This window comes from Parambassis ranga, chromosome 22 (assembly GCF_900634625.1).
Source record: "Parambassis ranga chromosome 22, fParRan2.1, whole genome shotgun sequence".
Classification (NCBI taxonomy): Eukaryota; Metazoa; Chordata; class Actinopteri; family Ambassidae; genus Parambassis; species Parambassis ranga.
Window position 1 is genome coordinate 18536990 of NC_041042.1, and position 16401 is coordinate 18553390.

Sequence of the window (16401 nt, forward strand, 5' to 3'; positions counted from 1 at the left end):
TAATGGTTTCTCACTGAGGGTGCTGGGATTAAGCGAGTAATTAAGCCAACCTTAATTGAAGGAAGAAGAAGAAAGCATCGTTTTCTGACTGTGTGTGTGTGTGAGAGAGAGATTTGTTAGAAGACCTGGAATGTTATGAGACAGATGTATGATGCGAAATGAACAGGCATCGCTGTGGATCAGTTTTCAGAACAAGCCTCTCCACCCACCCAAGCAAGGAGTCTTACTCAGCTCATCAGACTTTGTACTGACAGGACAGGGCTTCCTTTAGCAAAACAACTGACAATGAGACTCTGTAGCCAATCACCCAAAGTGAACGCTTTGTTACATGATGGTATGTCCAGTATGTTGATGGGAATTGTATGGATCAATCATAATAAGTGCTACATTGGTGCCAGCTAATGTGATTGGCTGTTTTAGCACAGAGGGAAACCAGAACTAGGTGTCTGACGGTAGCTTGTTCTGTAATGGAACATAAAGTGAGACTTGTGTTATAGGACTACTAAAAAGCAGATCTGTTTTGTAATGTGTCTGACTAAAGACTAAGGCGTAAGTAAGGCTTAAAGCATATTTGTGACTACTTTGAAGCAGCTTTGGAGCATTAACATGTGGGTAGAATGTGTAAAAGAACAGTGCAGTGCAGCTTGCTGTAGATATGCTGAACATTTTTTGTTTGCTTATGGTGGACTTTGTTGCTTAATATTGGCCTTCTGTAGGTAAACAAGAGCAAACAAGAGTCATGCATTGCCAGGGGCGAGGAGAGTGGTGCAGAGCCACCTAGTACCAGGCAGGGACAACTGTTGGAATCGCTGCCTTTAGCAGCCAATTTCTTTTTTAATGAAGTAGCACAAGCATTTTCACTTTAAGTGGCTGTTTATAGTAGCAACAAGCTAAAAAGGAAATGAGCAGAGAACTCTGTGATCAATAAGTGCGACTGATGTCTATGTTGTTGTTTTTGGTGTAAATATAAGGTGGATCTGCATGTTTTGGTGTTAGTGTAAAATGTACATAGATGGCTCTAGATCCATATATGCTGTGTATTTCAATTGAAAGAGCACAATTATGGCTAGAACTCAAACGTAGCTTTTGTGTAATATATAGTGCATAAATATTGCTTATGAAAATTAAAATACAATAGTAAAAGTGTCCACAGGGTTTGTCAGTCAAAAAGTGTTTATAATTTTACAGCCTCGACAAACCTTTTTTTTAACTATTGAAATTTTGTCTTGTAATGGTTGGTCACAAGTGAGTCACTCATAGCTTCTTCATTGTCGCAAAGAGTGCAGATTTTTTTGTGTTTTACATATCGTAATTTTGTAGGTGAAAAGTTAGATAGTCTGTCACACAATGCATTCAGGGACTACCAAAAAAATCATCCTTCATGTTTTGGGTTGTTGGTTTTTTTCGGACTGTGATGCATGCTATATTTAAATAAACAAAAATCATACATTTCCAACTCACTAAGAGGGTTAAGTCTAACGTATTCTACGTTACGTTTACGTTACGTTTGTAATACTACAGAACTACTTTTCTTAATGGCAAACGTACTGGCACGCACTTTCTGGGATGGAAGTAATGACAACAGCACTACCAACAACAAGAGTAACCAAGACAGATAATGAATGGCACGGCATCATGAATGATGTACACTCAGTATCACATGACATTCTTGTTTGGTTGTAGTTTGCTTGTCCCACTCTCTGAAGACCATGGATAACTGGTACATTGGCATAACAAACCCCCTCTCTGGATTATTATGATGCTAGATTCAAAAATAAATCAAGTGGAAACAATGTTAGACTGAGTAAAAGGGAAAGACATCCTGCCTGATTTTAGACTATTAGGACCCATGACTATATGGAAACAGCCAGTGCTCTTAGTGGTATCGCTTTAAATGATGGCAGACGCTGAATACTTGTTAATAAGGACGCACATGTCAGCACTGCAATGAATAGACTTTTCTGGTAACTTCCAGGTAAAGCTGCAGGCGCCAGGGTTCAAGGTATTTAACTGAGGGGAAATTAGCCTTTAACTGTAAAAAAATAATTGCATGCAAAGAAGACGGTTAATAGTTTCAGGCTTTATATTCATATAAAATGAAAGCCTTGTTTGTCCTGATGTACTTCACAGGACTGTGATGACTCACCTGGAAACAATTACACATAACCAGCAGCCATTAGGAAACTTTATTACAAAGAAAAATAACAGAAAAAGTTAAAAAGACAACCCAAGAGCAATATCTATAGGGCAGTTCTATGAAATCTTTTGCTGTTTGTGATTTGTCAGGTAGCATTTCCACTAACACAGAACTGATGCAGAACAATCTGCATGTGCGCTGGTGTTTTACCAGCCTTCCTATGACATGACTCATAGTAACGGCATCAGTGACCTTTGTCATATACGTGATTTAATTCCTGCTTTGTAATTTATCACTATGGTACAACAGTAATTATTTATATGATTTGTCTTAATTCCTGAGAAAATGCAGAGAATAATGTTCTATTGTTAAGTGTTATCATTTGTTAAATTCGTCTAATGACTGTAATGAAACTAGGTTGTAGGTAGTAACGGAGTTGAAAACCTCCACCATGCACTAAATGTACTGGTACCAGAAGAACACTTTTTTCCACAATTGCAGCATTAGTATGTAACTTTTAGATAATGGTTATCTTTCTATGTATCATTAATCCTCCTAATTGATTCTCTCTGTACTCTGTGTTCTGTCCTTACATAGTCGCATAGTTTTGGATTACTTACTTTTATTAAGAAAGTACCTGGTAAAGCCTTAGCCAAGCATACTGTGTTTAACATTAAATATTATTTGAAGTGTAAGGGTCCTGGTATTACAAAGTCTCAGCAGCTTTAGCGAAGACATGTCTCTGTGTGTTTGCTTTGAGAAGCCGTGATTGGTCGCTACCTGCTGCGTACACCTGTAATGTCTTCCCCCATTCACAGCACAAGCCTGTGCAAGCTCCTGGAGATTCCTCTTTCCTCACCACCTGTCTTTCTTCCTTGTTGCTATGTCTAATCCCAGAGCGAGAGGTTAGACATTATTAGGCGACACACACATACACAGACTCACACACACAGGCTCCCTGTTGCCTCCTGTTAGTCAGACAAGAGGCTCCATTCCGGCTCTATTTGCATGGCGGCACACTGGTGGCAGGAGGCAGATAGAGAGAGAAAGGGGATAATAAGAAACTGTGTGTCTGCCGTTGGGGAGTCATATTTTACTGTCATAGACTGAAACCAACTGTTTCTGTGCTCCCTTTTGAAGATATCTTTTTGTTTGTCATTTTAATATTCTCTCCCTCTTCTTCCCTTATCTCTGCCTGTGCTTTCCCTCCCCTTCTATCTCTGTTGTCTTCTTAATTTTCACTCTTCATTCACTCCTTAATTACTCCTTTCCTTTTTTCGCCTTTGCTTCACCTCCTGCCCCCCTTTCTGAATCACCACCAGTTTCCAATCTTGTCCATTTTTATTAGCTTCTTTGTCTGTTCACTCTCGCCGTCTTAATGCAATTTTGTCCACCTACTATCGGTTAAATATGCGCAGGATTGATGCAGTGGTAAAGCCAACACAGGGGGTGCAGGCAAAAAAAGACCGTTATTGAATTTAGCAACTTCAGTCACAATCTTCTCCCCTTATAGAACACACTGCACTGGTCAGCCAAATCTATACAACTGCACAATCCTGGTAGACATTTGTCATGTAAGCAGCATGTTTCTGTTGATTACCAGGAGCAAAATCCTTCTCTTCTTTATCCTTAGCTGTAAAAGCTGCATCTGATTGGTTGGTTCCTAGATATGCAAGTCAAAGGTAACAGCTTCTCCCCACATGTTGGCCTGGCTGGACCATTGGCTGTAACCTTTCATGACAACCAGGGTTTCCATAGAGCAGTTTGGAATCTCACACTCATAGTGAAGAGTTACTTGATTTGTCTTTGTTAGCCTTATCTGTGTGTCCTCAGGTGATGACTTAGCCAGGTACAAACAGCCAACTGTAATCAGCAGTTGGAGAAGAGTTGGAACATTTTCTTACATGTTGCTGATTGTACGAGTTGTGAATGTTCAGCCCACCCTAAATATGGATGTACCATCTATGATCATAAATTATTATTATTCTCCTTGGCTCTCTTGCATGGCATAGTACTATATTATTTACTTACTTGCTCCAGCATCCCTGAGTTAATCTTGTGGATCCTGCAAAAGTGCCCCTACACAACTGCATGGAACATTTATGCTAGTAAAACATCAATCAGTGCTAGTACACTGAAAAGTCACAGCATCAGCGTAGAATTGTCCACACTGCGGTGCATTGTAGAAATGTGGACACCACTACATTCATTTTATTTCTTAATTTTATTTACAAACATCTGTGATTAATTCTACATTACATATTACATGAACCTGCAAGGGGTTCATTTGTTTTGTGGACAAACAGAGCTGAACCCTTGAGCTAGCAGATGCCATGTACATGGCAGTAGAGAGTGAGGGCTCATATTTAGAGACATGTCTAAGACTTGTGGTCTTCTGGTATTTGACCTTCAAGGACATATTTTCCTTATAAATTATGAGTACCTGTAAATCACTACAATTCTTATCCTATTATTACACCGGTGTGTTTGCGCAGATACAAGAGGTTCATCTAATCTAGGCTATAAAGTAAAGCAGAAAACCCAATGAACCTGTTTATGGCCAGACCAAGTCATGTACATGGAAGGATGGGGAGGGGGTGTTTCGACAGTTGGGTTTTCTGCGCTTGGCTGAGTGCTGGTGGGTGAGCCAGACCTAAAGGATGGGGATAGCCCAACATCAATGACAGTTGGAGGCAGGTTATCTGTGAGAAGTAGGGTAAAATGCTGGGTAACCCTGGAGTCTTTATTGCAATGGTTTGGTTTTTAATACATGATTGTTGTTGCTTATGCTAAAGCAGTATCTAGAAATAAGTCAGTTCAATTTCATGTGCTAGTGCATTGAATCATAATAGACTGCTTAATTAGCCAAGATAGTGACCATTGTGTTCATTGTTTCATACGTACATTTGAGACTAATAGGTAGTGGGATGTAGAACTGCAGATTTAAGTATGGCAGAATGCAATTTGAAATGCCAGTTTATGGTAAGTTAGCGATGAGAATTACGATGCTGTACCATCACCTATTCAGACCAATTGGGAATTCAGAAACCATGTTTGTAGCACTAACAGGATCAATATTTCCTTTTTAAATATCATATTGTCATTCCAGGAAACTGTATATGCTTTAATACTTTCTGTCCAATTTTATGTTAATGGTTCCAAGTCAACCAGACCTCCTCTGTGCTCATGATAAATTGCAGACATCTGTCTTTAACTGAAAACACTTTTTAATCTCCTAAAGGACAAAAAGCAAGCGTAGCTTGAGCCATTGCTGTTCCCAAACCTAACCATGCATGCGTTCAATTTAATTCAGATTTAATTGATACATCATTGTAAAACTTCACAGTATACAGGCTGTCTGACTAAATCTATTTTCGTTATTGCTCACAGTCAAAGATGAGTGTTTTAATTCAATTCATTATGTTCAGCCATACATGTGTATACTGTCTGTGGTTCTGTTTACAGTATCCATGTGCATTCTGAGTACAACACACTTAACCCCTTGTCATGTAATTCAGACCAAAGCCATTCTTGGCTTGCTACTCACACCCGAGCTGTTCATGCTGTGCCATACTGAGTCATGTACCTTTCTGGCAGAGATCATATGCCAACGAACAGCAGTGGCACGGAAAACAACAGATCCAGACAAAACAGAGATCACACAGACAACGTCTTTCCCATTTTATGTAAATACTGTTAACTATGAACGAATTGAAGTCCATGTGGGGCAGTCATAAAAATATAAGTTTACCTCTAAACATGATTCTGGGCAAATGAAAGAGAGAAATTGTGTTAAAGCATTCATTCTCAACTCAAATATAAAGATGCTTAATTACAATTTTGCAGCTCAGAATAGTGTGCAGTCATGCATTATAGTACACATGTGCATTTTGTTTATTTTGCTGTATTTACAGCCCATCAAGTGAACCTTGAGGATGGCTGTACACTCAAGAACCATTGAAATGATTATTGCTATCCTTCATTTTAATTTGATGTTCTCAACTGGACTGGAATAATCAGGTGTAAGTAATACATTGCCCATTAGGTGTCCATGTATCCAAATCCAAAAAAGGATTAGTAGACTTTGGCCTAAGCCCCTTTGTTGGTTGGATATGTGCTGAGCAAAGTGTGGCTTGAGATGTTTTAAATGGGCAGCAATTAATTATTGATCAGATTTTGGTGTGATGATCAAGTCTCAGTTTAATTTTGGGTCAAGTGGCGAATAAGTTTATTTTGTAATGATTTGTAGTTAGATTAATTGACTTATTTTTTTTAACCTGGGCCTTTTGACTGGAGATGATTCATAGGGATTGACAGCTTCACTACTGCCCTAACAAGGATGTTTTAATCTCCAAGCACAAACAGCTTATATTAAAGTATTACTCAGCAGCTGTTTTGCAGTCATGTTAGCATGTCAGGTGAGACACTTAGATTTCTTCCTCTGTTTGACTGGAGATATCTTCATTAAAACTGCAGTGTTTCCATGCACTTGAAGCTAGCCTCATTTACCACGTTGTGTTCAATCTGGACAGAGTGTTGCCCTCAATTAAAAGTGCTAGCTTGGCCAACCATTCTAATTCTTCTTCTATTCAATACAAAGAATAAGTCTTTCTCTGTGGGTTTGAGATGGATACTCAGGGGGCAGTACCAACACATGCAGAGTAAACTGGCTCTAAACACATTTGGATAAACGTACAACTATTCAGAAAAAGAAAGCATGTGACATAGGCAGGGTGGTGACCAGATTGAATCGAACTTACACTTGTAGTTTGACCATTTATGCCAGCGTGTGTGTGTGTGTGTGTGTGTAGCTCTGTATCTGCGTGTGTGTAGCTCTGTATCTGCGTGTGTGTGAGTGCAGCCGAAGATCAATGTTTCCTAGGGAGCGGCGATGAACTCACTCAATGGGCAATGAATTGTAGCGACATTATGCAAGTAGTATGCTAATCAGCTAATCACGTTTGATTGCACTATAGAGGTGTGTACTCTCGCTAACCTTGAGGAGACAGATAATCAGGAGATGATGAGCACTGGGAATTCTTTGCTTCTAACCATGAACAACTCTGTTTTTATTCTCTCTCTCTCTCTCTCTCTCTCTCTCTTTCACACACACTCACAATATAAAGTCAGCAGGGTGGGACTGACAGTGCAGGTGTGTGTGTAATTTAATACTTTGGTTCACAGAGAGGACTTCATTTGATACAGATTTCACCCCTGATTGTCTTTGTCATTCATCTTGTTGTCTTACACTGAAAATTTAGATGCATGGACTCCAATCAGACAACCAGGTCAAGCATGTTTGTGATTTTTATTGTTCAGCCCGATGATGGATGTTTTTTTTTTTTTTAGGCCTATTATTGACATTTAAGAGTTAACAAGCATTTGATAACAATGACTTGGTCAATATGTGTTTATTAAAACAAACACTGCATCCATTTTCCTCTTGTGCATGCAATATCAAGGGTGCAGGTTTGCATATGGACAATAGGGACATGTCACAACCAGTATTTCTGGAAAACAAAATAGTCCTTATCAATATTCAGCATTTATTTTAAAAATATGAATGTATTCACATATTTTTTGGCAAACTCAATAGTATAATATAAGTCGTCACGTCACTGTTTTCAGGGTTATCCATGCTGCAATTTCATTGGCTGAAACAGAGGGTCTGCAGGCTCACATTCTCCACACATGGACCAGCGAATCAATCACAGACCTTTGTGTTGCGCTGACAATGTAAGTGGTCTGTGGTGGCCTGCAACTGTATGTCCTCAGAAAAGGGTAAAACTTAACATTACCTTACATTAACTCATTTTGCTTGATTTTCTGCTTTGCCTAGACAATGCCATCAAAAGAATGAAAAGAAAAAAGATTTATGGAGTTTTAACACACAGAGTGTAAGAAGTGCCCAGGAGTTGACATTTAGCTATACCATGCAACAACCTGTCATTGCATTATACCACCAGTCTTTCTACTGTAGAAATGTGTTGATGTGGTGTTAATATAGCCTGCAGGTTAAACCAACCCTGGTAGATCTTAGCAATCATTTCATGCAAATCAAGCAAAAATGTTAACCACCTTCCGGTTTACTATAGAAACTGGTAGGCTAATTAGTGTTAGTGTGGCCTGTTACTAAAATCTAATCTGATTCTTAAATCTAATTAGACCCCGTTCATATTGGGGAAATCAATCCGGACAGACAGCATAAGGCAGATGCAAGCCAGGTTAATGAATAATATGTTAAATTCATAACTTATTTGGAACCAGTATTAACTAAATCATGCCATAATTTCTGTTGTTTTGTAAGTAGCCTAGGCCAAAAACATTTGCATGATACAAGGTATATCCTTACTAAAAAAATAGGTTTATGAATCATTTTTATTAATAAAATCAGAAATCCAGTACAGTGATTGGGATTGGTATTGTCCCTACCAAACCTACGGTTCTCTTCCTTCAACCACATTCTTTTAATTCTCACAATAGGTGCATTGTCTGCAAATATATGATGAAATGTGTGCGCCTGCATCAGTGTGGCTGCCAGGCCACAATCACAGCAACGACCTTTTCAAAAGGATGCAGAATGACATCATTTATCAGCCGTAGCGTATATATGTATCCTGCAGGCATCTAATTTTAAAAACCCTCTGTATACACTTTACTCAAGAATGTGCTTCTGTGGGTGTGTACACTACTTGGCTCTCCATGTATTGTATGTTACCCTGTGGGTCTCAAGTGCTTCTGTAATTGGCTCCCACCACCAGAAATGACATGAAACACATTAACAGTCAATATACTGCTATATTATTTGCAGTCAGCAAATGCTAAATTATAACACAGCCATCTTGGTTTCACGCTTTACGCTTGTGTTGGTATTTTTGTTCAACACCCCTCATTTAAAGCACATTGGTGTCGGCCCTATATATATACAATGCTCAAAAAAATAAAGGGAACACTAAAATAACACCTCCTAGATCTCAATGAATGAAATAATCCAGTTAAAAATCTTCATTCATCACATAGTGAAATACGTTGAGAACAAAATATCATAAAAATGATCAATGTAAATCAAAATTATTAACCCATGGAGGTCTGGATTTGGAACCATACTCAAAATAAAAGTGGAAAATCACATCACAGGCAGATCCAGCTTTAGTGGAAGTTCCTCAAGACAAGTCAGAATGAGGCTCAGTAGTGTGTGTGGCCTCCACGTGCCTGTATGACCTCCCTACAACACCTGGGCATGCTCCTGATGAGGCGGTGGATGTTGTCCTGAGGAATCTCCTCTGGATTAAAGCATCAGTCAACTCCTGGACAGTCTGTGGTGCAATGTGGCACTGCAGAACCTCTCCTTTATAGGGCTGTCTTGATAACTGCCTCTCATTTCCACCTGTTGTCTGCCCATTTGCACAACAGCAGCTGAAGCTGATTCACAATCAGTGTTGATCCTAACTGGACAGACTGATTTCACAGAAGTGTGACTGACTTGGAGTCACATTGTGTTGTTTAGGTGTTCCCTTTATTTTTTTGAGCAGTGTATATATAAATCAGCAGATCAAACAAAGTGTTTGGTGAATTAGATGATTTTATGCAGTCAAGACTCATGAAACTATGAATATGAATACTATAGAATGAATGAAATTCTCATCAGCTTTATTTGAACAAACTTCCGAAGCTGAGCAGGGAAGCTAGTACAGAGTGTCAAAGTGCTTCCTCAATGGGCACATCAGACTGGCTCCAAAAGTAAGTCAGTCCCCATACACTTCGATGTTAAAACATAAAAGTAATAAAGGTTTTATGAAATTAATTTTAGTTGAATAGACTTCCAAGACGCTGGAGCTGGAGCCTTGTACAGACAGAAAAGTCTTTTAAAGAAACCTGGGTTGGTGTCACAGAAGAATCATCCATATTACTGCCCAGCTGTGTGTGTTAATATAGATAAGTCCACACGCTGTTTTTGCCTGGGAGAAAGATAGAGAAGGTGATATATAGTTATTTACAATTCACGAAAAAAGAAAAGAATTCCACTTAACACCTAAATTAGTAATTCTTAAATTTGAGTGATATACACCAAATTACTTATAATCTATATTTGCAACTTGATAAATTATACATTTATAAACAGCTAAAAAAATATGTGAATAGAAAATGTATTTGCTTAAAATTGTTGTATTAAACCTGCCTTTCTAGGGAGCAGCTTTCTAGCCATCAATATCTTGACAGGCTTGAACACTTAGCATGTCACTTTCTGAGTCTAAAACTCCTCAGCTTACTCCTCATGTCTAGACAGGAGGAACGCTGGCATCCTTATCTGTCTTGAAGGAAGCAGGGCAGTGGGACAGAGTTTTATATAGTGTATCTGGGAGGATGCTTGTCATTCTGGATGTAAAACCTTGTTTGTGAAATTAGACAGGGCTGATTCTGCTGAGAAAGGGAAAGCTGCTCTGCTGGAACAGAGACCGTCTATATCTCTGTTTTTTTTATAACGATTCTCATGTAAGTGCTGGAATTACAACATACCAGCATCACTGTGTGAATGCGTGACATAATGTTCTTATTTTAAGTATACAGTTTTAATAGTAAAAATGTGATTTTTTTTTTCTCAAAATACTGACATGAATTATTTATCACTGACAAAATTCAAAGTGATAATATTACATGTGTATATTTTAAAATTTAAAAAAAAATGTGAAAATAAGTGTAGCATTATAATTGTTAGTCTTATAGATGTAAAAATATGTCCTGTGTAGGTAAAAATGTTTAAATAAAATAATTATTCATAATTTTAAACACAATTTCAGCATCTGAAACAATTTCATCAAACACATTCAGTTTACAAAATTCTCAAAATAGTTTGCACTATCAACATATGAATAACATTCATATTATAAAACATTTTTTTATAAATAAATAACATTTATTATTATGTTTTAAAATAGCCTTGTCAAGCTGCTTAGAATTTTGCTGCAATGAATCGACACAGTCATGGTGTTCCCACAGCTAAATCTGTCTTTGTCATGAATTATCTCACCATTCAGTCCATTGGAGGGCAAAAATGAGGTGGGCAAATATCTAGAAAATGTTTATTCCATTTGTAAAACACATAGGCCTACAGTTCAGGAAAAAAAATATTTGAACCCCTGCTAATTTTGTGTGTTTTGGATCATTGCTATGCTGGAATACCCACCCACAACCTTGGTTCTTAACCAAGCTGTAGTTGTCCTGTCCCCTTGGCAGAAAAACACCACCAAAACATGTTTCCACCTGCATGTTTGATGGTCCACAAACAGCTAGTTGTGTTGATGCCAAAGAGGTGGATTTTGATTAGGGATGTCCCGATCCGATCACGTGATCGGAAATCGGGCCCGATTACGTGATTTCAGACTCGATCGGAATTGGACATTACCTCCCGATCAGGACTCGAATATATTTATTAGGACTCTCAAAGTTAACACCTTCTGTGCAGGGTGGCTCTGTGTTCTGTAGTGCAAGGGTATGACAGTCGCTTTTGGCGCGACAGGTCCTGGTTTGAGACCTCGATGAGGTGCTGCGTGTGTGAAATCTCCTAGCGTGGTGCTCTGGACACAGACACACACACACGTTTTGCTAGGATCGGATCGGGTCGGGACTTGGTATCGGCAGATACTCAAAATCAAATGACTCGGACTTGGACTCGAGGGCAAAAAAACCTGATCGGGACATCCCTAAGTTTGATCTCATCTGACCACCACACTTTCAGCCAGTCCTCCTCTGAATCATTCAGATGTTCAGTGGCAAACTTCAAACAGGCCTGTACATATGCTTTCTCAAGCAGGGGGACCTTGAAGGCACTGCAGGACTTCAGTCCTGTTTTCTTGGTGACTGTGGTCCCAGCTGCCTTGAGACCATTGACAAGTTCCTCCAGAGTAGTTCTTGGCTGATTCTTCACTTTTTTTTATTGGCATTGAAACTCCACCAGGTGAGACTTTGCATGGAGCTCCAGACCGAGGGAGATCAGCAGTTATTTTCTGTTTCTTCCATTTGTGAATAATGGCACCAGCTGTTGTCACCTTCTCAGCCAGCTGCTTGGTGATGGTCTCATAGTCCATTCCAGCCTTGTGTAGCTCCAGTCTTGTCTCTGACATCCTTGGAAAGCTCTTTGGTCTTGGTCATGGTGAAGAGTTTGTAATCTGGATTGATTGCTTCTGTGGACAGGTATCTTGTATACAGGTAACGAGCTAAGAGGGCTCCCAGTGTCAGCTCTTTACCTGTATAAAATACACCTGGGAGACAGAATACTTATTTCATTTATGAATTCATTTATTTATAACCTTTTTGAAATGCAGTTTTTCTGGATTTTTTCCCAACTGTATATTTGTTTTCCATATCTGAAAACAAGGCAAAACTGCTGCTAGCCTGTGTGATGTTATTTTGCATGTTATTTTAATTTGTTATTAATCTGTGGGTAAATGGTTATTACAGCCTTCTTTTATTGTATTGCAAGTTCCCCCAAGAGTGGCAACATTAATGTGTCTGCACATGGTTGTAGAAATGTTGATGTGATTCGTGATTTAAGATCAAACTTTGACACTATGTGTCTTTGGTTTGTAGAAACCTCCAATGGGAATTATCCTGCTGACTAGTTTGTGTTCACCATGCTTGTAGTCATAATTTTGTTGTTTCTGTAGAGGTCCTGAACTTTGCAATACAGCTGTAATTTAGCACAGTGACTGAAAATGAGTGAAAAATGTCCAAAAATGGCCTGTGTTTCAAAGGGTTAAACACAAATAAACTGTTTTAACAAATACTCTAGCAGCCAGAAGCATATCAACAAAAATACAATTAACTATATACCTCATCAACATTTTTTTCATAATAACATTTCATATTGTATCTTTGTCTTTTGTCTTTGGTCAGCAGTGTATGTGGCAGTTAATCAGAGCAGCACTGCATTTTGGCACAGACCCCACACAATGGATTGTAACCCGTTCAGCTGAAGATGTCAGCCCCAATAGTCCAATTGCCCCGGAGCGAACACATTTCAGCTGCAGAACACTCCCTAGACGACATTTCAAAGAGGAGGTTGTGGGGGTGGGGGAGTGAGAACACGCTTCAGGGGAAGAAAAACATGGCGTCGATCTGGGAAACGATTAAATCCAGATTCCTACCGACAACATTTCTCACCCCCCAGAGGGGATTGACACGGGTAGCAGCACAGGAGGAAAGATGGAGGGAGAGAGAGATGGAGAAGGAAAGGGAGAGATTATGAGCGAGAATGTGGTGGTTATCTTAATTAAATGGAAGTGCATTTTATCCTCCTCCTATTGATTTCTGCCAGGGGCAGTGTGTGTATTTCAAAGGGAGAGTCTGCTCTGCAATGCTGGTACGGAGGCTGTATTTTTTTTTTTTTTACTCATGGCTGACGTGACTGTTCCACTCAACAAACTACTGAGACACTTGTTAAAAAGAGGAACAAAGCTGAGCCCTAAGAAACAATGTACAGCTGCCGGACTCAATTTGACTCATGCTTTTAAAGCTACAGAGCTACAAATAGATGACACGTGATATGCATGAAAGAGAAAGACAGGAGTGCATATTTGCAAAGGTGTCAGTTTGCATGAATCCTTTTTTGTGTGTCTATGTGTATGTGTGTGTCTCTACCTCACCCAGTCTGTTTTCTATTGCAGATACAGTACCATCCCAATGCCTGCAGCCCGACAAAAAAAAAAAAAAAACCCAACACATTTTTCTCATCCTCCACTTCTGTCCTCCCTCAGTTTATTTTGATTTTGGAAAGTTAACATTAACGCTTTTGTCAAGTGCACTGTGCTCCAGGCTACAGTGCTTAAGTACATCTTTTGCAATATAACTGACCTGCTTTCTGGCATGGGCGTTTTCCCATTACTGGGAATGACATTTCATTTAGACGACATCATTCATCTTTCCTACATACTCTCCACCTCCCCCAACACTCCCGTTCTCCCTCTATTTTTCTCCTTAACTTTCAATATCTCATTCTTCATCTACCTCTATACCAAGTTAATTTCTAATGCCTTCTTGGTGTAGTTTTTTTAGTATAACACTATTAAATATATAGCAGCTTCTGTTTGAACCTAAAGGTCCATATGGGTCCTGTGAAGTTATATCTGTGTTGTTACAGGGTATTTTATGATTTACACTCGCCTTCAACATGTCCACCTTGCTTATACTAGGTTGGACCCCTTTTGCCTTTTGTGTCACACCATGGTGTAAATCTCCTGTTCCACCACATTCCAAATGATCCAAAGGGTTCTGCTCTATCTCTACTGAGGTCTTCTGTCCGTGGAGGACATCTGAGGTTTATGACATGATGTGTTATCTTGCTGGAAGTACACTGTGCCTATAAAGAGGTGTACATGATCTTCAACAATACTCTTTACAACTCACTTTAACTCATCAGGCCTGGCAGCAGTTTTTTCAAACTTCTATTGTCCAATGTTGGTGAGTCTGCATGATTTGTAGCCAGTTTGCTGTACTTAGCAGACAGCAGTGGCACCCTGTGTGCTCTCTGCTGTTGTAGACAATCTGCTTCAATTTCAAATTTATGTGACAGCAATGCCAATATTCATTAGTCTACCGGATTCTTTAAAACCACAACAGTGCAAGATATCATCCACAGAGCTGCAGCTCTCCCTAATGGGCTACCTTACTAATACTTTGGCCCTCTGGTATTCTTGTATCTGCAGAACTCAATCACAGTCTTCTGCTGCAATCAACTGCAATCCTTGCCCTTATTTCAGAAACACTGCGACAGGAGGAGTGCATCATGGGAAACAGGAAGTATTTTTAGAGATTAGTGCATTTAACCATTGTTGTTGTGGCCTTCTGGGATAAACCTCTATAGACCATAATTGGTTAGGGCACAGCTCTTGACTAATTAGCCATCTAGTGGTATGAATTGGTATTACACAAATGTTTTAATTTACAGCCAGAAATTTTAACCTAAACAGATGTCTTAAGGTTTCTGCATTAAAACACTGAAGTGTAGGTTTTAGTTATTTTTGAATGAGAAGACGATGTACTGATAAGCACGAAGGTGGTGCTCCATCAGGCAGAGAGAAAACATGTATAGGGAACATTTGAGGAAAAATGGGATTTAGCTGAGATAACTATGTTGTATGGACATTTTAGAAGTCATGATATTTGTTTGTGTCGACAGCCACATTTGTTTAACCATGTCTATGCATAGCTGTATCAGCGTGTAATGATGTTTTAATGGGCTTTTAATGGCCTTCAGTCAGTGAGGACTACACAGCACAAAATCCTGGAAAAGATACACATTTGAAGGAAATGAGGCTTTAGGGAGCAGCAACAAGAAAGGCAGAGCCCACTGTAGGTATGACTTCATCCGCATTTTGGGGCATTTTTGACTATTTCTGTACATTGCAACTTTGAGTTTGCCACAAGATGGTGACGATTTATGATCAGCCATTAGTGGGTCATTTTTTTGCTGGTTGGTAGAGAGTTAATCTTGGCTTGATGCCCTTTTTCTTGAGCACTTCCAGAATGCAGTGCATGCTGTGACTATCACAACACATGATACTGGCTCATGATGCCTCGGGCGTCAGACTGATGTTAAGGCAGTTAACATCAGTCGATGAGTTGGCCTATGTCGACCCCTGTTTTCTTGAACTTTGCATGTCCATGCTGGCCACCCCTCTAGTGTGTCCACACACTCACCAACCCCCCCAGCATGTATGCACATTTGTGTCTTGGATCGTTTCATTTGCTGTCTGTAACGGCTCCACTTGGAAAGGCTTTGATGTGCTCCAAGAAATGGATTCATTATCGTTCCATAGTTGATGCACATATTTGCTCTGCATATATTTTGTATCTGCCGGGAGGCTCCTTGGATAAACAGTGTGGAATTATGTAACACTCAGTTTGATGAGTTCTGTATTGGACTGCAGCATTCTGGCCAATGCATTCACCAGTTCATAGCAGATGTTTTTTTTTTTTTGACATGGTTGCTGTAGATGCCTTAATAGATCTCTGGATATGTCCTCTCATGTCAGTATCACACAAATTGTGTTAGTGAAGACATGAAGGATGAGTTATTCATAGTGAAAGCATACTGATGGCGTTCGGGCTATAGAAAGAGTTCTGAGCAGAAGAGAAAGTCGTTGCCAACATAAGGTTTGCATACATTTTCTTCTTTGCTCAATCCTTGACAGTGGGAGTCTGCCTTCACTATATTTTTCAGCTTTTGCATTGTTCCGCATGACTGAGCTCCAATGATCATCCGATTG

General features: G+C 39.4%; 1 protein-coding gene across 7 annotated transcripts in view; it reads left to right on the forward strand.

Annotated features, from left to right (window-relative positions):
- The window catches only part of nrxn3a (neurexin 3a), a 116368-nt gene that overhangs the window by 10505 nt on the left and 89462 nt on the right, over nucleotides 1-16401 (forward strand). The window lies entirely within an intron of this gene.